Below are 27384 nucleotides of genomic sequence, written 5' to 3'. Positions count from 1 at the left end.
TCGGGACGGTGGTCGGGAGAGTTCGGGTCGTGTCGCGCGTCCGCAAGCCGTGTTCCTCCCGCTCCTTAGAGCATCCTCGCCTTCGCCACCCACGTCCCGGAAGACGCCCGGTTCTCTCCGGCGGGGAGGGGAGGTGCCTTTCGAGGATTTCTTTGGAAAAACTTTCCTATCGCTACATTTCTCTCATCTCGATGTGTTGTCGTGAAATTCACCTTCGCCAACTGACCGATCGCCAAAGACCGCATGGAAAGACATGCACGCACTCACTCGAAGGAAATGCTGAATTCGCTAGGGTTGTGGTGAATAATTTTTTCTACCGTTTGTTACAAATTTAAAGGTAGAAACTTTAAAAAATCTGTTTCAATAGCGGTGAAAAAAAGTTTTTATACGTTTTGTTTTTGAGAACTGGAGACTTTTTTTCTTCCGATTATCGGTCTCCGGAAGCTTAAAAAAGCCAGCGGTATATTATTCGTCGGAGACATCCCGGAAGCCGTGCGGGAACTACCTCCCGGTCGGCCAACTGCGGTCCAGATACAACCTTGAGCGCAGCAACGCCGTGAATCTTTTCGCTGTGCGTTTGTATCGCAAGGGTTCATCTGTGGGAATTCGTGAATTCCGGGGCTCCCAATGGCCAGCACTCTCCTACCTATCCCACACGCCAGATGAGGAGGGACCTGATTGGAGCGGATGTTGTGACGATAGACGAGCCTGTGCATAGGGATTGAGGGGGCGCTGGTGACGTTTTAATTTCCGGGGTCATCTGGCACACCCCAGATCCTTGGCACCCAAACCCAGGGAGAAACGGGGAGAGAAGGAGCCCTTGTCTGGGGAGAGAGGGAGGTACTAACGAGGTAAGTTGGTCGGTGTGGTCGACAAACAACTCACACATCATTTTTTAGTTTTTATGACGTGGTGGAATGCATAGACTCGATAGCATTTAAAATATATCTGAAACAAAAAAGCTCCGACGGAATTCCTTAAGTCCGTGGATTCAAAACTCACCTCGGGCATATACCTGTATGTGCTTTTTGATGGGATGGAATGGATTATCACCTTCGCAGATTTAATTAATTACTACGACATCGCGAGACCTTAGAAAATAATCAAGTTTCATCGTTGGTGTGATAGGCACGACTTAAATTTGGATCTTTTGTCTCACTTGAACGGTCAAATATTAAAAACCATTACTTTGTTTTACTTTTCTCAACAAACTATTCCCTAGAAAGTGAATAAGGGGATATAACCCACATAAATGAACTATCATCGAGCACACAATGAACAGAATAATCGAATTCATCAATGAATATCAGACGGGTAATAAATGGCGAATCGATTCGAGTCTTCATTTTTCATAATAGCAGAGTTTTTAGGGGAGGCGACCGACAACTGAGTTCATTTGCGCCATAGGGGATGGACAGGAAAGGATGAAGAGTGGAAAGAAACCCGGCGTCGGCATTAGCCTACTCTTTACGAAAGGCGCCAAGGGGTTCGCAGTTTAACGTCCCATCCGACGGACGGCGTATTCACTCCAAGTGCCCTCCACAAAGCACCTCAAGTAGGGATCGAGATACCTCTGAAAAATATTCAACACCGCCGGGATTTGAACCCGCGCCCTCTGGCTGGGAAGCCAGCACGTTAGCCCCCGCATCATCTCGATCCCCTTAATTTTTCATGTAATCATCGTCATACATCTGATTAACTTCCTAGAACTATTTCCCGACAGTTAAAAAACGTTCACTCACTAAACTTTGTGCAAGTTCATTCGGAACCCTTTTTTTTATAACCCACCTACCTCTAAATGTTTAATAATCCGTGCAATGACCGAACGGCATATCAAAAATTGTCAAAATTGTGACAGTCAAAAATTGATTCGTTCTTTCCTTTTTTCTATACTTGTAAGGATTTTTCATTTCGATTCAGGTAAACATATACGGACGGCTAAGGGAAAGTTGCAGGGGACTGACACAGAACCGTTGGACGAGGATCGTTATGTGTACACTCTTAAACATTCAGTTCACTTTCAACGTAAAGCAAATTCAACGCCAACGCAAAAGGGACACGCAACACACAATGGGACCGACGTTGTCATTACGTTTCACTCCTGCCCGGTCGCCCTCTTGTTAAATGAAAGCTCATAACTGGGGCACTTCTCCTCCCGCTCGGTCCTTAAAAATCCGAGGGACCCTTCTCCAGAAAAGTCTCGAGAAACACTCTTCCTCTCGTAACACCTCTTCTCCCTCGGAAGACGGTGAGATTTCAGCTCGTCAACTATTTAGGGTGCGCATTTAATTATTTCATCCATCCACTCTTGCTCTTTCTCTCTAAAAAAAACCCCTCCCCTCTCCCGCATTCTCCACGACTGGTGAGGTTAACATTCAAGGTTGGGCCAATATTCATCTCCGATTCCCAGGTCCTCCCCTCGGATATTCCGACCCGGGCAGTTCATAAAGGGCGTCGGCGAGCGAATAAATAAATGAATTACGGCAATGGGACGCCCTCCCACCCGCCCGCGAGGCCTTCCCCTTCCCACCTCCGCCACCATCCCGCTCCCGACCCGGGCTCGCCGGGGTGAATAATGGATCACGCGGACGTTTACGGGTCGGTCGGGGGATGGGGAAGACTAACCAATCACGGCGCTCGTAACGCGGCCGTGGTAAGCATTAGAATGAAACAATCTCAACTAACGGATTAGTGCGTTTAAGTGCTCCACGGGAACTATTAGGTATGGCCTGCCTGCAAGCACTATTAAGCGCTGCGGTGACGCTGCGATTAAACTCTTTCCCGAGCTCCGTCGTGAAAATTTCATGGAATGGCCAGGAGGGGGGGGGGGGGATAAATGGTGGTGGCGGAGAGTCGTCGAGTTATGCAATTTTTTGGCGGGCTGAGATGGGCCAGTTCTTAATTCCGCGCACACGCGACTGAGCTTTGATTACGATGACTTCAAACGGAGGAATTTTGACAGCCTCTTTTCTTCTAGCGGTTATACAACAATCAAAGAGTATAGTAGCATCATAAAGTGTGAATGAAGAATAAATAAAAAGAGTTTTAAGGAATAGGAACGAACATAAGAGAGGTGGGGAAGGCGGAATCGAGCAGATCACAAGTGCAAAAATATTTCCTTGACCGGGACTTGAATACCAGATCTTTTGACTTGCCGGTCCGATCTCTAACCACGTCTTGTGTTCGTTCATTATGTGTTCCCATCCCTTTACTTATATCTATTTCCATGTGAATGAGTATATATATATATATATAAATATAAATATATATATATATATATATATATATATATTTATAAATAAATTTATTTAATTGATAGCTAGCTTGTATTTAAGTAACTAAGTGAGATTAGCTGATAGAGGAGGTCCTTTAAATTACAGGCGTCTTAAATATATACTTGAAATATTTTCCCATTCATTTCCTCACAACAGCCAAGCAAATTTTGGCTTCTTATATTTAAAAGCGTTATTAACCCCAAATTTTCATATAAAGAAAGTATTTTTCGGGTGTTGAATCTCGAATTTGTTTTTTCACTGGCCATAAAAAAACTACGTAGATAAACTATTTTCTCGGAGTAATAATCAGGAATTTGTATCTTCATATGTATTTTTATAGGCACCTTGGGCTACAAAGTCAATCCGTACCAAACCGTAATTCCTTAGATCTACATTCTGCCTAAATTGATTTCTTTCTCATCCAAATTTGTAGTTTGATGCTGGAAATACACAAGTTCTATTCCAAACTGTCCTGGAGAAGAAAGGAGTATGCAATGAGCCAAATTTTGGAGGTACTATGGATCTTCTTGTGCTTACGAATAATCTAGATGAAAGGAAAATAGAGTACATATGTAATGATATCATTTAATAATTGATAAGTAAATATTAAATCCTAGATTTAACTCATGCATAGAAAGAATTACGAAAAACTGAAGAATACGTTTACCCAGCAACGCTTACTATTAAGTCATGTGCAGTTTTATCCTTGACAACGTGTGCCGGCTATTAGATGGCATTGGAGTTTTATTGCGACACAAATATGGACATTATAAACTTCTGTGTTACCGCGCTGACGGTGAGAAAAAATACTTTTATTTTGATAGCGACAGGTGCCGTGAGGTATCGTAAGCCACAATCGTGGTTTTATTGGTACCCTAAAGCGGGTAAGCAGTTGTTAGGAAGGATTTACGACCATCCTGCTTCACTACCTCCATCAAGTGCCCTTGAACTTGAATTCTCCAACGGGGTAATAGGAGTTGGAAATGTGACATGCCCTGCGAGCGGTTACAAGGCACGGATCTCAAGAGGGAAGATACGCCATCGCGCTGGACCCTCTTCAAAGCACTCATTCTTTTATAACTTTGAAGTCCAAAAAATAGTGCAGCTTAGTAGTTGGAGGAGTTAGACTGTACGTTCTCATATTCGCCCGATGCCTCTGGTCAGTACAGAAATAAGACAAGTTTGTATTTGATACACCGGGTACTGAAAATTTCTCGTAGACCGCATGAGAAAATTTCCTCCCTATACTGACGTGCCAATTTAACACAAAGTACGGCTTAGCATGGGGTGAATGCTATCATCACCAAGGGGTTCAAGACTTCAAGTCGACAACTGTAGTTGTTAACCCACCAGAATAGCACACGTTCTGAAATAGGGACGGTTAGACTCTAAACAATATCATGGAGATTGATATCCTGTCAATATGTTCAAAAGCTTAAGAGATATAAATGTGCCATTGACTTCATTTAAGATATGTCGTGTCTGAGAATAATTTCGGTTCAATATAAATTCGATATTTTATACTTATAAAAGTCATTACCAAACAATGAAGTCACAAGTAAAAATCAGTGCTATTTACGTAACAGTGCGAGAAAATACAATAAAAATTTATTCGTTTAATAATAATGCAAGGTAAAAACAACTGCTTTACAAATAAAGAGAATCATTTTTTATTAGTTTATTTGCTTTTTAAGTATTTTATGAAATATTTTTATCCAATCAACAAGGAAAATGCCCTGATTTCAGGACGCTAGTCTAATTCATTGACAGCAATTTAAAGCTCTCGAAAGTATCAATAGATAAGAGTGCTAAATTTATAAATTACCTGATGGAGAAAAAATTACTTTGCCATAGTATTCAACCATTAATGCTTGATGAAAATTATTTTATTAAAATAATATTACAACTACACAAATGAAATTTCACTTATAGTCGTAGACCTTTGATGAAATTGACGTCTCAGGGTCATTTTGACTCTTAAAATATATTTCATCAAAGTAAATTTATCGCAACTTTGGCCATCAAAAAGTCCTCTATATTTAAAGGTGTTACATATATCCCAACCGCCCAATATGCTGAGCTACCATAAATGTACAAAAAGAAATTTATATGATTTTAATACATAACAAGAATAAGCGATATTTAGTATACGATAAGCGTTTAAACTGAATAAAACAGCTAAAATTAACAGCTTCTTATTCAAATGATAGTTACCGGTATCACTACAGTTCAGTTAGTGCGTTCTCCAAGAGTTCTTCCTTGTGATTGAAGCAAAAAAAAAACAGAAAAAAAAGCTATAGATCTTTGAGCTGCTTATTGCAGGATTTCGCATTTCACAAAAGTATACAGGGTTCGTCCGGAAAATAAGTGTACTGACTCCTGGGCTGGGCGCGCCGCTCCAGGCGCGCCCAGCACCGCTCTGACGGGCTGCGATTGGAGGGGGGTATGTTGGCAAGCGACGCTGAAAAAGGCAGTCGGCTCTGAGCTGTGGTGTAGTGAGGAGCTCTGTTAACGCGAGCCTCCACGCTCGACCCACGTCACGGAACGCGATGCCGAAGTTTTTGGAGCAGCGTTATTCCATCAAATTTGCGGAAAAGCTTGGGAAATCGTCTACCGAAACTGTCGGTATGATTAACCAGGCTTACGGGGAGTCAGCCATGTCCAGAAACATGATCTTTCGGTGGCACAAGATGTTCGTGGAGGGCAGAGAAGAGGTCGACGACGAGTCTTCGAGAGGTTCCCGATGATGCCTTCGCGGGAGCGTTCCAGGAATGGGAACGCCGCTGGAACAAGTGTATCGACTCACAAGGGTCCTATTTTGAGGAATATTAGCTTAAGATATGTAAAAGTGTAATAAATTTTTTTCCTGAGCTCAGTACACTTATTTTCCGGACGAACCCTGTATGGCATTAATGTCGATACACAGGTTAGGGTTATCATATTATTTTTATTGCGATACTTTTTTTTACGCCAGTGCAGGCTTTAAACGGTGTATACATAAATATTTGCCATCTGCAACGCCTATACCTATAATTAATAATTTCTTTTTCATGGAACGTGTCAGGAAATATAAGGAAATGAGGCACCAATCACTAGCAATAATATGAGATTAAAAATTATAATACTCATAAATGAATTATAGAAGAAAGCTTGTTTTTATGAAATAATTTGGAAAACAACAGCGATTTTCTTTTAAAATAAAGAGGAAAAGAGGCTGGGAGCATGAAATTTTTCCATCCAGGTGGCCATTGTTATTCTTTTGAAAGATAAAAGCGGACCTTAAAAATACATTTCCCTTCCAAATTACCCAGTCTTCAATTACTTAGAAAACGAGGAAAACGAATAGAATAATTCGAACCCTACAATTATTCATCAACCCTTGATGATCAAAGTTCATGATATGTGTACCGGTATGTGTCTCTGCGCTGCTCATTAATGATGAAAGGATGCTCTTCATTACTAATGACCGGATAACTGCATCGCATGCTGAATAATGCAGCAGCGATTCTACTGTTATGACTGTTGTGTTAGGTCAAAAAATAACACAAGAGATTTTAAAAGTATGTTTTTACCTCCTGAACAAAAGGAAATAATTAAATTTGGCTACCTCATTTTAAAAATAAAAATTGAGCATTAAAATTTTAATGGTATTTTAAAAAATATGAATTTTAATATCCATTTTGATTTTGCCTGTTTGACGCTATTGACTTTTGAGTGAAGCTTACGATTATTGTTCAAAAATGCCTACCAAAGTGATAGCGGTCCTGATTTCTCACAGTGAATTCAATTTAGTGGTTGCTCACTTACCAACACTAACAGTGCCATTTACGCCTTATTTATATCTTTCATCAACTCTAAGAGAATTTTGGTGGAGATCTATCCAAATTTTCCCTCTACCTCTCAAACTACTTTCAAGAACCATACTGAAAACTTTTAAATAATGGTTTTCGTCGAATTTCTCTTATTTATAACTGATTCATCAATTGTGAAATACTATAAGTAGAAAAATGAGTTTAGACTCAAAGAAATTTTTTAACTATCATGAATAGTTAATTAAGTAATAGATAAATAGCAAAATAATGACAATATGAGACTGAGATATATATTCGCAATATTAATAAATACAGTTTGATAAATTAAATTAAAAATATACGCTATATATATTGAACTATCCTGATCATGAATTATTCACTTATTTTACTGAGACTCTTCAATTATCATAATAATGAGTGAGTTCGTAACGCATGGCTAAAATGAAAGTTTTTTATTGCCCTCTTTTCTATAACGGAAATAAACTATCAGTCAAACACATTTTTAAAACTGGAATCAACGAAACCTAAGCATTGGTATTTTATAAGGAACGAAGTTCACCATAAGTTGAAATTAAATGCATTGAATTTACATCATGCTACTTTCATGTAATCAGGACCACATTTGTGCAGTAAAAACTTACTCCAAATGAATGTAATAATAAGCCAACAGAACAACAGAATAAAATATGCATACTCATCACGCCAATTTTTGAGCCAGAGACACACAAACATACACACACACACACATACATACATATATATATATATATATATATATATATATATATATATATATATATATATAGTGTCCAAATACCACCGAATACTGTACAAGCACATTGTAGGTCTGAAGGTCGCGAGGTCAAGTCCCACTTCATACAAGACGGCTTTATTTGACATGTAAATTCACATACCGGAGGAAGGGCATGACGAAACCTTCAATAGGGCTCCAGAAGAAAGCTGAGAGTAGCACATACACAGATATTTTTTCACAACTTCGATAGTGACTCTGTGAAGTTGAAGCTTGCATCAAAGAGCCTGAGTGCAGTTACAAATATAAACAGCCAAAGGCCAGCGTATAATAAAAATTGCTCCTAACTGATCTTGTATTTTGCCTTGAGCTCTTCGTTTCAGGTTTGAATGCATACCAACGCTGTGAAAAGGCATGTTGAACAAATGGTGCTTAATCATCCCATACATAAATTGAATTAGGGGCGAAAAAAATACGACTATATTAACTTAAGAAATGGTGACCAAGGTTTTGAATAGTGGAATTGTTAACAGTCTCATGTACATGAGGAAGCTAAATGCGGAATAATAATGGTAAATTCAAGTAATAATTCTTTATTTTCAAAAAATAAATTTTTTCAAATTAAACCGGTTGAAATATTTGATGGAAGTTTTTTTTACATACAATAACGTGTTTACACGATCAAATTATTATCATAAAATCAAGATAGTTTATCTTAATTATAAAATATAAACTTGAAATGAGTGGAAACATTTATTAAATTTTTCGCGATCATTAAGTTATTACAACTCAGAAGTTAGACTTACTTTCCATATCGACCCAGCTCTTTCGCACGTTCAGTGGTTGGCTAACTTCACGCTTCAGCTATCCGAGATAAATAGAATCATTTACAGATCATATTCATAATTATTAGAAATTCATTACTACGCGTTCGTAATGTTGCAATCTCTAATTCGACAACAGTCAAACTCAACGATTACCAATTATTTCGTTTATAATTCAGGGAAGTTATACTATTTTTACAACTGGTGCCAATTTTGTAATAAAAGCAAATATTTTTCTAGATAAAATACAAAGAACATCCGTGGTGAACATATATCGAGTTTACAAGTTGACATAGCGACACAGAGAAATGTGAAGCACGAAATGTGCGGCCAGAAGATATAAAACGCCAAAATATTCGTCTCTTTTTTTCGAAAAATATTGAATGAAAGGTTATCTAACAAGACATATTTTTGATTTACATAAATATGTAGAAAAAAGAGACTTTATTTTACTCATTAATATTTGTTTATTTTTCTTTGATGATAGTTTCCAAAAATCGAAATATAGCTTTTCTTTATAGGCTTTAATTTCTTTATACCCTGAGAGTACTTTCATTTTATATTCTTCTTTACTTGGCCTACCGACATGTCCTTCACGGTACGCTTCCTCCTCTCTTTTCTATTGCATTCTATTAAATCCTCCCTGTCTCATAGTGTGCCCATATGCCTGGTTCTTCTTATCTATATGGCACTTTACATTGATCTTTCTTCTTCTATCATCCGGAACAGTCTCTCTTTTATCTTCGAAAGTTTGAATGCAAAACTCGAAAGTTTAATTCGAAACGACTGAGGCGTAAAGCGTGTTTCTGTCCTTAACATGGTAAACAACGCGGGTGCGTCTTTGAAGTATCTCTCAACTGCCTAGCTTTTCCATATATTCTGTTTCTCTCGAGCGTGGGAGAGTTTTGTTCGGAACTGATCCATTCTTTCACCCACTCAAGGACTGCTTTAGGTCGTGGCTCAGATCCCAGTCACCCTTGTCACCATACTGTGACATTAAACATATGGTGAACTTATCCTTAATTCAACGAACTGCGGTAAATACGCATCGCAAGAGTTACAACATCGGAGTCACCCGCTGATGTCAGAAAAGACGAGAAATTTTTCACAGCGTAAACTTTATTCGCGAATCTCGGTTGAGAGAAATGGTTTTAACAATGTTTTTCAGTGAAACAAACTCATTTGAAGACAGCATATGCATGCATCTTCTCCGGCCAATGGTTTATCACGTACGAAATACAAGACAATGAAAGGTGTTTTTGATAGTATTGTTTTTCGTGCATAAATTGTCATTACGTGCGGCCGTTATAACCTTTTCTTCGATGATTGGAAAGCCGCGGATTCAAGAAATGTTTCGGCAAAACATAAACTTAAGATAGTCTTGTAGTATCTTTTTAACTTGAAACAGATTCAATACTCGAATATGCTAGGATTTGCTTTTTTTTGCCAGAATCTCTAAAAAAAATCCGGGTTTATGATTAGACTCATACAGCCTACAATTTAGGCTATGATTCCTGTGGGAATTCTCGGCTAATACAGTCGGTTGGCCTAATGGAAATCGCACAGAGGAACTTTGATTCGTTTAAAACTCAGACCCCTCCCACATCAACATTTTCTAGGCGCCGTTCGCTCAGTGGATGTGACGGAGTATGAATCAATGAAGTTATAACGAGGGTCTACCATCACCCAAGTAATAAATAGATGGAATATTTCCTGGCAATAGTTGGCAGTCGGTGCGCCATAAATTACTGAGCGTTTCATTTACAGATTAGCGTCATGGACCTTGGGTTGTATTCACACTCAGAATTTATCGGTCAGTAAATTTGAGATTATTGGTGGTATGAATATCACAATGGTTTGACCGTGAAACAGATGGCGATATGGATTATTTGGTAGGAATGGAAAAAAATGATTTTCATCGTCCCGCAAATGCAATTGATCTGAAGAGAAAATTAAAAATACTCTAATGGTAACACCGGGAAAATTCGTATTCCTCCCCATAACCATAATATAACCTCAACGAACCGCAAGCATTGATTTGAAGTACTAGAAATTCAGTATTTGATTTCTGATTAAAAATTTATCTCTGCCAACCCATTCAAGTTTAATTAAAAATTATGTCTAGTGACCGCTCAAACAATGGCAGCTCAGAGGCAGCGTTCTCGAGGTCTCCCGTCTCCTTTCCAATTTCCACTAATTTTAAAGTGTCTTCATTAAAAAGAGAAAGGTTATTGCGTTTTCAATCCGAGCTATCCAAAGGATCAACTGAATGTAAATAAAATTATCTGTTGACCTGAGAACATTTTAAATGGAATAGACAATATAATAGGAGTTAAAATGTATCCTTCGGAACGAATTAAAACTTTCTTCCTCTTCGAGATATAACACTTGGAAAGATATACTCCTAGGAAGTCTGAAGAAAAGTTATAAAGCTATTTCAATTACATTGGAAGAATTGTTATGAGTGCTCAACCGGCTTTGTCACTAAAAAGCCGACCTGAAATTCTTCATTTGATTTCTGAATAAGAATTTATTTATACGAGACGTCTACAAGGAAGTACCAAGTAGGCATCAAGAAGGGGAATTAAAATATTATGGAAGCCGTATGTAAATATTCATTTACCTGACATCCGCTTGCATCCGCAATATTTTAGAAAGCCCTTAGAGAATTGGACCTTATGGCAGAACTTTACGACGGAATTTAGCTCCGTCCTCATCAGAAGAAACAGCAGAACTACTATTTTCCGAGTGAACACAAAATTTTATCCCGTATCATTGCTCCATGCTTTGTGAATTTGTTACGCAATCCTCGAACAAGGATCAAGTTGAATTTAGCAGCAATCTGCACAATGTTACGACCCGCAGACAACTGACGCGGATAATGCGGATGCGAAATAATTTTATTTACTTTTTGGGGCACAACCTGGGCGTGTGTAGGTATATATACGTATATACGAGGGTGGTTTGAAAAGATTCCGACCTAACAAAGATACAAGACATTTTTTCAGAAATTTTCAGAGTCGGAAACTTTTCAGAGGTGTGTCCATATATACGAGGTGTGTCCGAAAACTATCCGACCTGCGTTCATATCTCCGCATTGGTGCTAATCTTCGTCATTCGGGTCGTAGCATCCTTCGAAGTGGTCCCCATTTGATTAAAACCACCCGCTCCCAGTGGTACTTCTACATCTTAAAGTAGTCCTCGAACGTGGATTTTGAAATGGTCTTCAGCTCGCGCGTTGCATTACTCTGAATCGTCTCGATGTCGTCTAACCGCTTTCCTTTCCTTTCCGAAACGCGCCTTTTTCAATTTTGTGAACATCCAAAAGTCACAGGGAGCTATATCGTGACTGTACGGAGGCTGGCGAAGCTGTACAATCTTGTGTTTCCCCAAAAATTGCTGCACGAGGTTCAACATAAATGCGCTAGCGTGCAATTGTGGCGAAGAAGCCAGTCACCGATTGACCAGAGATGCGGTCGTATTCTTGTCAAGAGATAACGCAATCTTTTCAGAACTTCATCGTAATATTCTTTGTTGATTGTCTGACCACTTGGAGAATATTCGTAGTGCACAACACTCTCACAATAAAGAAAAATAATTAAAAACGCAGCACGGATACTTTTCGGACCCTCATCATGTATGTGTGCGTGTGTGTATATATATATATATATATATACTATATATATATATATATATACTATATATATATATATATACTATATATATATATATATATATATACTATCTATATATATATATATATGTGTGTGTATATATATATGCGTATACACAAACACACACACACACACACACACACACACACACACACACACACACACACACACACACACACACACACACACACACACACACACATATATATATATATATATATATATATATATATATATATATATATATATATATATATATATATATATATAAATACACATATACATACATATATATAGTTTGCCTAGGATCATAAACAAAAGGATAGAGAGTAGGGCAAATGTTTACTTAAGGAATGATCAGTCTGGGTTTAGGAAGGGGAGAGGTACGCGTGATGCCATTGCAGTAATGAGATTATTAATCAAGAGGAATATAGGATACAACCAGGAGGTATTTGCCTGTTTCGTAGATTTCGAAAAAGCATTTGATAGAGTGAATTGGGAAAAACTAATGAGTATTCTGCAGAAAATAGGAATAGATTGGAGGGAAAGGAGGCTAATCCGCAACCTGTACATGTCTCAGACTGCTCAGGTGCGAGTGGGGAACGGGGAGTCCTGTTGGGCAGTGTTAGGAAGAGGTGTAAGGCAGGGTTGCCCATTATCACCGTTGCTGTTCAACCTGTATGCAGAGGAAGTGATTAAAGAGGCATGGGAAGAACTGGAGGTAGGTATGAAAGGGGGCGGGGAATTCGTAAAATCAGTTAGGTTTGCTGATGACCAAGCTTTAGTTTGTCAGTCAGCCAAGGGGTTGCAGGCATTGCTGATCGAATTGGAAATTCAGTGCGACAGGTATGGGATGAGAATCAATATTAATAAAACAAAGGTTATGCGATTTTCTAGAAAGAAAAAGGCTAAGCTTAACATTAAAATAGGAGGGCAAAAACTAGAGCAGGTAGAACAGTTTACGTATCTCGGTAGTGTTTTGGACCAACACGGTCAAAGTAGTAGGGACGTAAGGAGAAGAATTGCGCTAGGCAAAGAGGCTTTCACAAAGAGGAGGGATTTGATGACAGGGACTTTGAGTAAGGATGTTAAGAAAAGACTAGTAAAAACTTCTATATGGAGCGTAGCTATGTACGGCGCGGAAACGTGGTCATTGAAGCAGGAGGATAGACGTAGACTGGAGGCTTTTGAAATGTGGGTGTGGAGAAGAATGGAGAAGGTAAAATGGACAGAGAAGAAAACAAATGAGGAAGTACTTGGTATGGTGGGCGAGGAATGGGGTTTGTTTGGAGAAATCCTATGGAGGCAGGAAAAGTGGATTAAGAGGGTATTGACCAGCAGTGGTATGTTGAAGACTGTAATAGAGGGGAAAATGTTAGGCAAACGAGGAAAGGGAAGGAACAGGATAGGGATTTTGGACGGGATGAAGGGAGGAAGAAAGTACTCAGAGATGAAGAGGGGTCTGAGGTAGAGTAGGATACTGGATTTTATATTTTGTTAGGAAGCACAAAATATTTATCTAGTAGTTGTGTCCATCCAAAACCTACCTTAACCGGTAGATTACCTAATAATAATAGTTTGCCTAGACGAGTATGTATACCTCGACTAGTCATAATTTCTCTTTTCTGTCTTTATTCTACATTAGCCATGAAAAATCTAGTTCTTTAAAAATTTTTTACAAGAAAAATACAGAAACAATGAGCTTTTTCGCGCTTAAATATTATTTTGGGTTATTGGTTTTGTTTTGTTAAACATTATTTCAGGAGAGTGTTATATATTCGAGATAAGACCCCGAAGTCCCGAGGGGACAGTTCTTGGCGGATGAAAGTGGATTTTACAGCCCCGGTGTCTTATGCAAACTGCAGCTCTCGTACGGATGGTTTGTGGCCGAATCATCCAGTATGGCGTCAGTCGCCTTAGGAGCGCGGTGGGCTGGGAAAGGTGGTGCCCGCCACCCCCCTTCTTCCCCGGGAGGATAATAACTCGCCCCCGAGTAATGGCTCTCAAAGGGGTTAAAAATAGATTAAGCGCAAGACACATACACACAAAACCTTGCAAACACTCCCGGGGATCGAGGAAGGAGACGGGCGGATATCTCTTACCAATTCCATTTCCCATTAGACCTTCCGCGTTATCTCCGAAATGGTTTACAATGAAAGTTTTAGGAGCCAGCGACCGTGCAACTCCCTTAAATATGAGATCAAAAAATAAAAACTGGATCATTATTCACAACGAGCAAATGTTTCCCTTAACGGGCACCCAACGCGCGGATGGAAATACAAACTAAACGTAATTTTATGTGTGTGGTTTGTATTCTGCAACACTCCGTGCGAACGCCTTCGTAAAATGTATTCTGTTTCTCAAAGGAACATTCGCGTGACGACTCGACACGTCACAAATTCAGTATGAAACTGTGAGAAAGTCTTTGGATCGTAATCGTATTTAGTCGATGCGTTGGTTAATGTAGAGATACGTGAAAGGATCATTGCTATAAAAATGGAAATATTAATCTGTTAAGGTAATTTAAGTGTAACAGAGAGAAATATTTCATAATGAAACTTCTTCGTTCAAATGTTCGGTGTAAACGGTTGAGTAATCATTGAATTATCAACCTCCGGGGAGAATATGAAGAAAAAAATTTCTTGAATGGGGAGAATTGGAGTTAAAACGCTCAAAAAGTTGGTTACAGGCTACCGCAAAATAATAAAATACGATTTATGCCGTTCTTTTTGGAGAATTCGCGAAATAAAATTTGAAAAATGACTCTTATGTCAAAAATAAAATGTATAAAACAATGAAAATAAATATTATAGGATGCGTCAGGACTGGAGATTGTGTATTAAAGTTTTCAAGGGGAGAAATGAAATATATAGTTGTCAAAAATGTTCATCGTATGCTAAAATTGTTTTAGATTTGATTTTTTAAAACCCTTTATTGGAACTTTATTTTTTGCAGCTTCAATAAATTTAACTTTTCATGCAATAATTTTCTGAATATCTGGTAATGATTCCATTTGAAAAAATATTTTCAAGTTAACAAATTACCATGGAGATGAAATGGAAAAAATTACCTTAAATAATTTTTTTTGCGAAAAAAGAGTTCGCTAATTTCTTTAAACGGAATATTTAAATAGAATCAAAGTCATAACGAATTCTGATTTTTGCAGCCACTCTTCTGGTCTTTAAATTTAACTAACTGAACTTTTAATTTAAATACCCCGGGGATTTACATTAATCGTAAATAATTTACCGAAATGTCTTTTTCTTAGAATAAAGGATTGAGGATTTATATTCTACGTATATTGTTATACTTCTTTGATTGAGATGGCGTCTCTATTAAAATTTAGGAGATATGATTAGCAACTTTGCAACACATTCGACCATATATCATACTCATAAATCATTCAACTATATATCAAATATTCATCAAAATTAGGTGCCAGTCCGGTACCAGTAGCAGCAGTTTTATTCTATTATACCTCATCCCATTTTAATTCTTGGTTAACTACACTTCTTAGATTAAGTTAGTATATTTGAGAATCTACCTCCAAAAGGTTTTGTTTGCCATTCTTCTTTTTTTGGCATTCATTTCCTTCTAAATCTTTCCTTCCAACATAGACCATGGGATACCAATCGGAGGGCTCACGTTTATAATGTTACATATGAGAGTACTTCATAAAAAACCTACAGGGGGAAAATTATTGCATTAAAACAAATAAAAAAGCAGTAAAGACCCTGAATAAGCACTAAAAATTCAGGGAATAATTTATTAATCAATGAGAATAGCTTTCTTGCATCGCTCATTTTTCGAGTACCCGCGTGGTCTAATTAAGCCTGGTGTTCTCCCCGTTTGAGAGTTATAATTTTTGCAGCATGCGAGCAACGCCCAGACGGAGTGGGGAATACAAAATACATTATTTGACATCGTATCATCACCACTATCCTTTCTATTCTTGTGGCCCAGGATCTGCGCCACAGATAATTCAAACGCTCAGATCACAAAATGGATAATCAATCAACAATATGCCCATTATGAATAATGAAGCCGATATCGTTAATAGCAGAATTTTACTAGGAGAATTCATCAGAGACTCTAATAGGTTTTGACGATATTTGTGACCAAAAAAACCATCAAGGATTCCCAGCAGTTCATAGATGAATTCACCCAATTTTGATTTCCATGCTAAGTGACAGCAAATAAAAACGTTCCTTCCAGTAAATGTAAAGCAGTAGAGATGTTTAAAATAGGAAAAACTGAAATACTTAAGACAGGAAGTGCATATTATGACCCGTAATAAAAATAGCGTGACTGTATTACGAACTTCGTATGCAGAGGATTTGAGCTTGAAACTTGAAGCGGTGGAAGTTTTTTCAGCAGTATTTCAATCTCTGCTCAATTTAACGCCTAATGAACACTTCAAGAGTGTTCGTCGGATGGGACGGCAAATTGTTAAACCGAGGGAACCTTTCGTTTACACTTGATATTTGAACTGTTAACATACCGCCTCATTATAATTAGGATGTTAATAACATTTGATCACTGTGGGCTTTCAATGACTTACTACGAAAATGCATTTAACACCTAAATTTAGGATATTGCCTTATTGTCCCAACGCTATTTTAAAGTATATAATTTTTCACAAAGTACGGGTACTCGTACTTCACAAACCAGGTAAGTTTGAAAGCCTTCCATCAGTTCTTAGCAACCGCCATTTAAGCGAAATAAATCCCTAACATATTAAGCTTATTGATTTTTCGTGACAGTTCACCTTATATAATTACCTCTAATATTTATAATGACAAAAACAGAAAAAGATTTTCTTTATTTTGGATTATGTCAACTTACGCGATTGATTTAGCATACTCGTTTATAAAAACTGACGTGGTTTCCGTAGGACTGAGAAACATTTGAAAAGCGATAACCTTATGCGTGTATGTAAGCTGCAGCCAGTATTAAGAGACGAAAGTACGAAGAAAGCAGGACTGTTTACTTAGTGTCAACCTTAGACCTAATTTTCTTCGATAAAATCGATTCTCAAAGAAGTCAAAGCAACTCCAGCCTCTCCTCAACTTCCATCCACCCGTTTTTACTCGTGATAAGTTATCCACACCACACATCCCTCTTGCCATACATAGTGTGACTCGATGGATTGCATTGACATTTGAAATCAACTTTCTATGCTTCTATATGTGTACCAACTCCTTCTTTCATAGAAAATTTACATACATACAACGCTTTTAGTTATATTGTTAAAGTTAAAAGAAGAATTTTCGTGCTCTCTTCCCGTGTAAATTGAAAAGTGGCAATCCGGCATGGTATAATGGAGGGAAATATTTTTGGCATTTACTTTTGGCTAGTACCACAAATAAAGAAACCAACGAAACTGTCCAAGATGAGTAAACCAAGAGTATTCTGGCTCTGTTTTATGCTAATCACTCGGCTGGTCGCCAAATTTTAGATTTGTGACGACAGATGCAATGAATTTCAACTGCATCAATATGTGTACACATGGCCGTTTCTTAGAAATGAGATTAAGAATCACCGGTGCAGTCATTTTTCTATACATATCGTTGTCCTAGTTAGGCGTCCGCGTGGAGTCCAAGGGTGTCCCAATGGCTATTTTACGAAGCGGCGACATACGTTCAGACCGGCGAGTCGGGGCTCCCCGAGGCCTGAATCGAAGAAACGTGTTTTTTTCTTCTTCCAGGGGCCAGCAGCGAAGGCTTTCGGGCTCCAGGCCAACCATCCCTGTAGTATCGTCCATTTTATCCGGGGCATGTGAAAGTCAGATTGTTCTGGCTCGAGGTTCACCAGCGTTTTTATTTTTTCATCCCTTCCGTCCCACGGATATGACAATGCCGTCGTCTCTACTGTCATTCACGAGTCTGCTCCTCTTCCCATCTCCGTTTTCCTTCGCCTACCGATCGCCCCCCTCCTCTTATGCTTGCTTTTCGCCATCTCCCGCCGTTTCATCCAACCCCACATTCCATCCACCTCCCTCTCAGTTCCCACGCCCCCCTTTATCCTTCATTCGGCTTCTCACTCATCCCGCCTCCTCCCTCTCTCCCCTCCTTCCTAATGTATGCATTTGGTAAGTCCTTTTTATTCCATTCCTTTCTCCCGTTCTTCGGGGCAGTTGTGTGACCTTGCATCCGAGATACCTGGGCGCACGAAGTTAAAGATTTTTGTGATCACTGCGTGCCCACTCTTCGCCATTACTTGTCGGATTCGGAGATGTCAGTTTTTTTTATCTCTCTCTTTCTGTCTTTTTTTCTCCATATTCATCTCATTTTTTTGTCTTTCTTTGAGTTGAAGGAAATCGTGCCATTTATTTTCAGAAATATGATCCCAGCTCAAGGGAAACATCCGAAACGTGCTTAACATTTGAAGATTTTTTGTGTGCCAAAAAGTGGGGGTCCAGAGGTCGGGAAATTTAATAAGAATTTAAATCCCTACAGTTGAACCAAATATATTTAAAAATATATATATATATGCACACATTATTTCATTTCGTCAAAATTTGCGGAGATGATACTGTGCAACTCACTTTTCGTTTAGTAGTTATATTGAATGATTTAAAATGCAGTCATCGCTCTTAAATATTTTTCGAAAGAGTTAAAAATTAGATTTTTGCTAATCATTTTAATCTTATGCACACAATAGATGGCGCTTCTATAGACGTCAAACATATTTTTTTTAATGCAAAAAATATATGGAAATTATTGGCGGAAATGCCGGTCTTTTAAAATGCATATGGGGATAGGAGTTTGATTAATTTAATTCTAAACACAGCCTCATTTATTTTTGGATTTCGTAAAATATAAATTAATGGATCTTAAATTAACATTCATCGCAGACCAGAGAGCCGTCCATAAAAATTGTAATGCCTTCCAGTACGTTGGTTGCGTGATTTTTTTCCTCCGAAAATAAAATTAAACTTGGAATGGAAGTGGAGCATAAGAAATGAAGTACTCGCCGCGAGGGCTGGAGTACGGGGGGGAGAGGGGAGCTAGGGACTAGGGACAAGAGGAAGCCAAATAAAAAAATAAACGCATAAATCAAGGCGAGAAGAAAACCTCCGTACAGCAGCGCGTGAGAAAAATGGGCCATAAAGCACATGAGGGGAATAAATACACCCTGACCAAACTTGGCTAGTGTGCGAGGGAATGGGCATTGGGTGGCGGGGTATAACTGCCTTCTCCCCTCGCTTAACGACCCGGCAGAAGAAAGGGGGAGGAGAGGACTAGCGAGATCAGCTATGGGAGGAGCCAAGAAACCACGGAGTCGTAGTCTAGAGCTTTGCTCTATCGAGCCCTACGGCGGAAGGAAGAGAGGAGTAGTGAATCTCCAGGAGAGAAATGATGAGAGCGCATCATAGGAAATGTGACCGCGCAGTTTTCATGTTCCTGGGCTAATGTATGCATACCAATTACCGTTGTGCGCACGCCAAACAGACTGCCATAAAAATAAATGTATTCGTGTTTACAGGTAGATTAATCATACCGAGTCTTCTATATTACAATCACACAGTTTACAATATCTCTATATTCAATTGCAGGCGTAATATCAAAAACTTGCAATTACGTCAAGAGAGAAATTTTTCAACAGATTTGTAAGCTTTGAGCATGAGACTATTGTCTTTATAACTTAAAGTGAGAGGTCGATTTTGAAATCATTATAGTTTTGCCAAACGATAGGCTGTAATAGTGTGACCGTATATTATTCTAACTAAAATAAGTGATTTAGAATAAACATTAATACAAAATTCTCAAGTTTTATATACTAAGATTATTTAAGGGATTTGTGAATAAAAATTTAGTTATGAAACGGACCCTTGTGGGAATCCCAGTGGAATTCAATAATTAGCCGAACTGAGCAATAAACAGTTACCTTTTTATCCCAACAGCAAAATATGGCGTTTCAGATTCATTTAAGTTAGCTCACAATATTTCGAAATTTCTTTCGGGATAACATTTGTAATACCTAATGCAATAAGTCGTAAATAGTCTTCATTTAATTATGATAAAATTTGTTCCGTATTCCAAATGGACCTCAACTTAGACGTGGTGGAAAGGTATGTGCTTTCTGATGACCCATAGAGCTCTGCTGGAGGAAGTAATGATAATTGCTCCTGACATGGCCACCCGTATCAGATACTAGATCGAAGATTAGGAGCCAGACGAAAGTTAGTCCGTGTAGCGCCTGTAACTCAGTGAGACGGTTGTGAACGTATCTGACCTGAGAGGGGAGGCCATTTTAGTGATGGTGCCGTGTTAGAAACACTAATGATGAAGGCACTGGGAAAACAAATTTTATCTCATGATGAAATCAAACAAGAATATGAGATCTGGAAACTACGGGACCTGCTTCTCTGGGCCGGGTGTCGTGATCGGTATCTGGGGAGGCAAGGCGTACGCCGAACTGTTCAAGTTAGATTTACAGACGATTATACTGTAGTAACTACGTCAGAAAAATGTATTGCTGGTGACGACAAAACATCAGTATAATAGGAATGGAGAGGAAATCAACGGAAATAAAAAGTCAAGTCATTAAGTTGTCCAGAAATATAAAAGCTAAGAAAGGTTAGAGGCATAAACGAAGACAGACAGAATACAGGAGGTTCGTCCGGAAAATAAGTGTACTGATTTTTTCCCGCCGCTCCAGGCGCGCCCAGCACCGCTTTGACGGGCTGCGATTGGAGGGGGGTATGTTGGCAAGCGACGCTGAGAAAGGCAGTCGGCTCTGAGCTGTGGTGTAGTGAGGAGCTCTGTTAACGCGAACCTCCACGCTCGACCCACGTCACGGAACGCGATGCCGAAGTTTTTGGAGCAGCGTTATTCCATCAAATTTGCGGTAAAGCTTGGGAAATCGTCTACCGAAACTGTCGGTATGATTAACCAGGCTTACGGGGAGTCAGCCATGTCCAGAAACATGATATTTCGGTGGCACAAGATGTTCGTGGAGGGCAGAGAAGAGGTCGACGACGAACCACGGCCTGGACGCCCATCAACGACACTCACCGACGAAAATGTGCAAAAAGTTCGCGATGTACTGAACTCTGATCGTCGTCTTAGAGTTCGGATGATAGCAGAGCAGTGTAATGTGCCAAAAACAATAGTGCACGAGATTATTAGGGAGCAATTACAGATGCGAAAAATTTGTGCAAAGTTGGTGCCGAAAGTGCTCAGTGATGACCAAAGACTCAATCGTTTGGAAATCGCGACACAACTTGTGGATCACTGCAAAAATGATCCACATTTTTTAGAGAACTGTTCTGTTCCCGAAGATAAAGAGGAGTTTGAAAGGAACGCGATACGGGACTTTGGACGCCGTCAAAGAGGCCGTGACGACGTGTCTTCGAGAGGTTCCCGATGATGCCTTCGCGGGAGCGTTCCAGGAATGGGAACGCCGCTGGAACAAGTGTATCGACTCACAAGGGTCCTATTTTGAGGAATATTAGCTTAAGATATGTAAAAGTGTAATAAATTTTTTTTTCCTGAGCTCAGTACACTTATTTTCCGGACGAACCCTGTAGTTTACTCATTCAGGATGTCTTCAATTGACGTACTTAGCAATGATAGTTTTTTCCTAGTCATTTTTTCGTGATATTCTGATTTGTATAGGGTATATTTACAAAATTTCGTTGTTTCGCTCAACCTACTGAGAAAAAAGTCTTAAGCATTTTGAAAATATTCTTAGTTTACTGCTGGGAACCCGGGAAAAATATACATTTAGGGGGTGATTTCGGCTAAGTTCAACAAAATGGCAGGGGAATTAAAATGAGTATTGCATTTGCTATAAAAGATTTTAAAAAAGGGGATGGCGTTAACTAAAAGAACCTTTACTAAAGATGCACAGATGAGAATGCGTAAACTATATTTTAAAACTATTTCAGCTTAAAATTATACCATTAAAGGGACGACAACTTTAATACGGAGAAAAGCGTTGTACAAATTTGAAACTTGGTCGTTAACGTAAGAGGATAAGCGTAGCTTGGAGAGTTTTTAGACATGGGTGTGGAGGGAGATGCAAAAGGTGAAATGGACGAGGGAAAAACAGAGGAAAAACTTTTTTAGATGTTTGGGAAGGAGAAAGGGTTGTTGGATTAAATTCAAAGAAGGCAGGAAAAAGGGATGAGTGGCATGTTGAGCGGTAATGGAATGCTGGGGACTGTGATAGAGGAGGGGATATTTGATAAGTTAGGAAGAGGGAGGAAAACAAAAGTTATGCTGGATGGAATGGAGGGAGGCAGGAAGGTACGTGAAGAATCTAGTTCATTGTAATGAAGAGTGTTAGGGTACTTGGTGTCCGGAAAATAAGTGTACTGATTTTTTCCCGCCGCTCCAGGCGCGCCCAGCACCGCTTTGACGGGCTGCGATTGGAGGGGGGTATGTTGGCAAGCGACGCTGAGAAAGGCAGTCGGCTCTGAGCTGTGGTGTAGTGAGGAGCTCTGTTAACGCGAACCTCCACGCTCGACCCACGTCACGGAACGCGATGCCGAAGTTTTTGGAGCAGCGTTATTCCATCAAATTTGCGTAAAGCTTGGGAAATCGTCTACCGAAACATATATATATATATATATATATATATATATATATATATATATATATATATATATATAAAATATGCCATATATGCATTAAATTTATATATAAGTTAACATTATAAATACATAGTGTTCACTTTAAAAAACAAAGTTAGGTGTTTAAACTAGATTCTAGTTTCATGATCTAATTAGATGGTTCTAATCTTTCTTGGAAATACTTCAATGTTATAAAGTGTATTCTTTATTCATTAATATTTTCATATTATTTTGGGGCACATTTGTGTCTTCCTTGAAGTCCCAAGTATCGCAGTTTCGACGCAGATATTGAAAGGTGTCTCATATCTCTCATATGTAAAACATTCGTCATTATTACGAGTATTATTTTTTCACGAGGTCACTTTTTTGCAGCATACTTAAAGCAAGCATACAAATAGTTTCATGGAATGTTGGCTCCCTTTTGCGAATATTAGTTATACTGGCCAAAGTTAATATGCGTGGCGATTAACTGTTGGAGTTGAATTCCCACTCGGCGATTAATTTTTAATGTAGTTGACAGGATTATAGAGAGCTGAGAAATGACGCAGAGAAACCCGGAGAAGACAGTGACCTAAATTTGAATGTTAATTACGTGAAAAGCTATATCAATTATTGTCCGGACTCCTGGCCTTACTCAATCAAAATTTCAATAGTGCTATCCATCAAGCTCTTGGATGTGCATACGATTCGGTAGGAGAAAATAGTTTCATTCTATTTCATTACAAGAACATGTCGTGCGCTGTAATATTCGTCGCAAAGTCCCTATGGTGATAAAGACTAACAAACTTGAAATTTAACTGATTCTAAAAGGAATGAAGGAGCATAATTTTATGGCTTCACACCCAAACGAATTCCCTATTCAACTACGCAAAAGGCTTTAAGGAATCGAGTACGTTCAAAATACACCTATCGAATTAGTGCGCTCCGTTAAGCCTAGTCAGCTTCCCCAGGAAATGGGAAGTTCGATTCACCTGGAAAATTGGGAACTCGGTCCCAGCTGCAAATTGAAAATCGACTTGGAACGTTTGAGAGAATATTATTTTTTTTAGTTCTGCAAGATCTGGACAATTTTATCCAAACATCGAATCGGACGTTTATTCCCACACAAAAAAGATAAAACAAAATCTAATAATGCCCTAATTTATTACATCTACATATAATAGGTAGTTACCTGCATATAAATAGGTCATTCCAGATCATCTAACTAAATCCTAACCATAGAAAAGTGATTTAGCCCTTTAAATGTAATGCTTGTTTTTATGATAATGCAGTTGGATATCCACTGGTTAATTGACGTAACAATTGATACCTTATTTGTATTTTTCTAGAGAAGAAATATGTAATTGATATTTTGCCACACAAGATATTCTCTCACTGCTATTTCAACCTATAAATTTATCCTCAACAGAAGGCAGTTGTGTTTGTTCGTAGTGCTTCTTCAATATAGTTAATAAGAATAAAAATGAAATCACTTGAACAGCCAATTAAAAAGACGGATAAGAAGCAGAATCATAAAAGTTACCCATTAGAATGACGTCTGGGATCTTTTACGATATCAAAAAGGACATTGTGATATTAATTGAATCATATTCAAATTGGGCTAAAATATTTTCCGCATTTATTCCACTATCAAGTAGCATCTGGATCCATTCCTAATTAAATGCGGATCAGATATATTAATTCTAAATAAAAAAATCCTAACGCTAATTTACGAATACAAAATTTCCACGCAATGAATTTATATTTCTCCGTTTCTAATTTATCAACGACGATTTCGCAAAACTTTCACCAAATAACAAGGAAAAAAGGTCTAGTACATAAATAAATGCGAAGAATAATTAGAGTAATAAAATCACCTGAAAAGCCAATTAAAAAGACGGATAAGAAGCAGAATCATAAAAGGGACCTATTAAAATGACGCCTAGGCTCTTTTACGATATTAAAAAGATTATGATGTTCATTGAGTTATAATAGATTTCGAATTGGGCTAAAATATTTTCTGCATTTATTCTACTCAAGTATAGAGATTATTCAATTAAATGAGAATTACTTTAATCAATATTGAGCATTAGAGTGACTAATGGCAATGTCTACTAAATGCTATCAGATGTTAGTTTGTGGAAATTTTTATGTACATTATGGTAATCTAAAATCATAGAACAAATTAAATAAAAGAAAGTTGGAGACGTTCATCAGGGATTTTAATTCACCTCAATGAGTTTTTAATTCAAATCAAAGATTGAACGCAAATTTTTGTTTCTGGTACGCCAAAAGTTCTGAAGGGAGAGAAACTTTTTAACAAATAAGTTTTAACGAGGTTACGTTGGTTTCTTACAGATTAAGTTTCTGCTTGTTTGAAGAATTTTTCTGTCAATTTACAAAGAAAATATGCCACCAGCATTTATGAAGAACTCTACAAGTAGTATGACCCTAAATTCTGGACCAAAGCGTAGGGTTTGGCTGTCTTTTCTTCTTTGGCTGTCTTCGACCTTGAGCAAAACACGAAGGCTCTCCGAAATGGAACAGATGATAAACAAAAATAGGCTTTTTTTGATGGATTTTTAGAATAAAACATTAAGGGAGATCCTATCTTCAGGTCCTTATCTAGTCTTTATAATGGGGGATATACAATGCCAGTAAAGTCATTCCGATTTCGTTTTCTGGAAGAACTCCAAGGACGTGAAGGTAAAGCTTGGACATTTTCTTCCTTCCTATATTCCTTACATTGTATGGGACACAAAAGAAACGTTGAAGGAGACATATTCCGGCTTAATATTGATTGCAACGATAATATCCCATCTTTGGACAGACTAAAGGCAAATAAAAAAAACAGAAATATTGATTCTCGCGTAGATACAAAAACTCCGTACTAGTCGAGAAATTTTACTGGCCCCATTTTCATCAAAAGTGAATTTTCCCATCAGAACTTATCTTTTTTTTCTCCAACACTGTTGATAAGACATATTTAATAATAAATATAAAAGCAGCTAACTCATATAAGTATAAGATTTCCGTCAACGCCCACTGATGGACTCACACTCGTAATAAATAAGAATAACGCTCCTATGGTTCATATAATATAATTGGGCTATGTTGCTTCCTCGCGGTCATTCTTGTTCTACTTGAATGCTTCGACCTTGAGCAAAATAAAACTTCATTGAAAGCGTTTATTTTTTAGTTTATTATTTTTCATCAGGCGTAGTCTGCCAATGATGGTTTATTTTTGATGAAACCTCTACGAGCTGTGTGTAAGCACTGATATACTTCTAAGCCTCATTTAATACGACACTAAATGCATAATGTTAAGGGTTAAGCAGTGGTATATATCGGGTAAGTGTAGGTTTATGATGGGCCTTGGTACTACAGTAATGTAATCCCACGTTCTAACTTATATGACACAAACTATCATTTTATCACAAACATGAAATTACAGCAACTCATTATTTAGCTCTTCATACTTTCTCCCTCCATTAATTTTATCCAGATTGCTTATTCCTTTCCCTGATTTCGCAGCTCCTTTTCCCCTCTATCGCAATCTTTAGTATCCCACTGCCTCTCCGTATCTCCTGTATTCACTTGTACCGCCTAAAAATGTCTCTCAACAACCGTATTTATTCCCTTACTTTGTGCAAAATTCTTCCTTTGTTCCCCATTCTGTCTGATTTATTGATCCGATCTTCTTCATACCCACATCTCAAAGTCCTACTAGTCCACTATCAACGAACAAGTGTCCGAGTCATAGAAAACTATGCTCTATATCATAGTGTTTGCTAGTCTTTTTTTAGATGTGGGTTTTCCTCCAACTAGGGCTTGGGTGCTTGTGATTGTCTTCAATATAATGTACGGGGGTTAGGTGGAAGAAAAGACTATAAAGTCTCAATCTCGCTCCAATTAAGTCGATAAATAAATAAATACATACCACTGTTATTAGGGTACCTGTGATAACCTCCTGCCATTTCATAAACACTTTTAAACCTGGCGAAATTCTTTTTTTTATGTTCACGCCAAAATTTATTGTTTGAAAAGTAAAATATTTGTATCTTTAAGTTCATATTGCTATTGTAGGAAAGGAATTTGGACAGGAACTGCAAGACGTCTAAGTTTCAGCAAGGAGTTAGAAGAGAAGAAAATGCTAGTGAGAGGCGAGAAAGAAAGAATGAAATTTCAAAAAGAGACATCGTGGAAGCTCCGCAAGCAGTATTGTTGTTTAGTTACAATCTTATGGAAAATAGCAAATGAGTTAGTACGTCTATATATGCGTTATGAGGCAAGCTTATGGAGGAACCAGGAAGAGGAGGGAAACTGAGTGGGTATATTCTGAGGCATGATGACTCCCTGGAGACCAAAGTTGAAGGAAACGTAGAGGAGATGAAATACAGGGAAAGGCTAAGGATTAGCTATGTGAAGCAAATAATGGAAAAGGAGTGTGTAAAGAGCCGTGAGGGAGTGAAGAAGAATTGGCATGG

General features: G+C 38.3%; 1 protein-coding gene across 1 annotated transcript in view; it reads left to right on the top strand.

The window, feature by feature from the left end:
* The first annotated feature begins 489 nt into the window (after window positions 1-489).
* LOC139696876 (potassium voltage-gated channel protein Shaw-like) overlaps window positions 490-27384 on the top strand; it is a 318999-nt gene continuing 292104 nt past the window's right edge. The window contains exon 1 of the mRNA XM_071595756.1: window positions 490-851. The gene's annotated coding sequence lies outside the window, so the exon portion shown is untranslated. The remainder of the gene's footprint in view (window positions 852-27384) is intronic.

The sequence above is a fragment of the Hetaerina americana genome, unplaced genomic scaffold, assembly GCF_022747635.1.
Source record: "Hetaerina americana unplaced genomic scaffold, ioHetAmer1.1.p SCAF_7, whole genome shotgun sequence".
In the NCBI taxonomy this organism is placed as follows: domain Eukaryota; kingdom Metazoa; phylum Arthropoda; class Insecta; order Odonata; family Calopterygidae; genus Hetaerina; species Hetaerina americana.
This window is presented reverse-complemented; position numbering and strand designations above follow the sequence as displayed.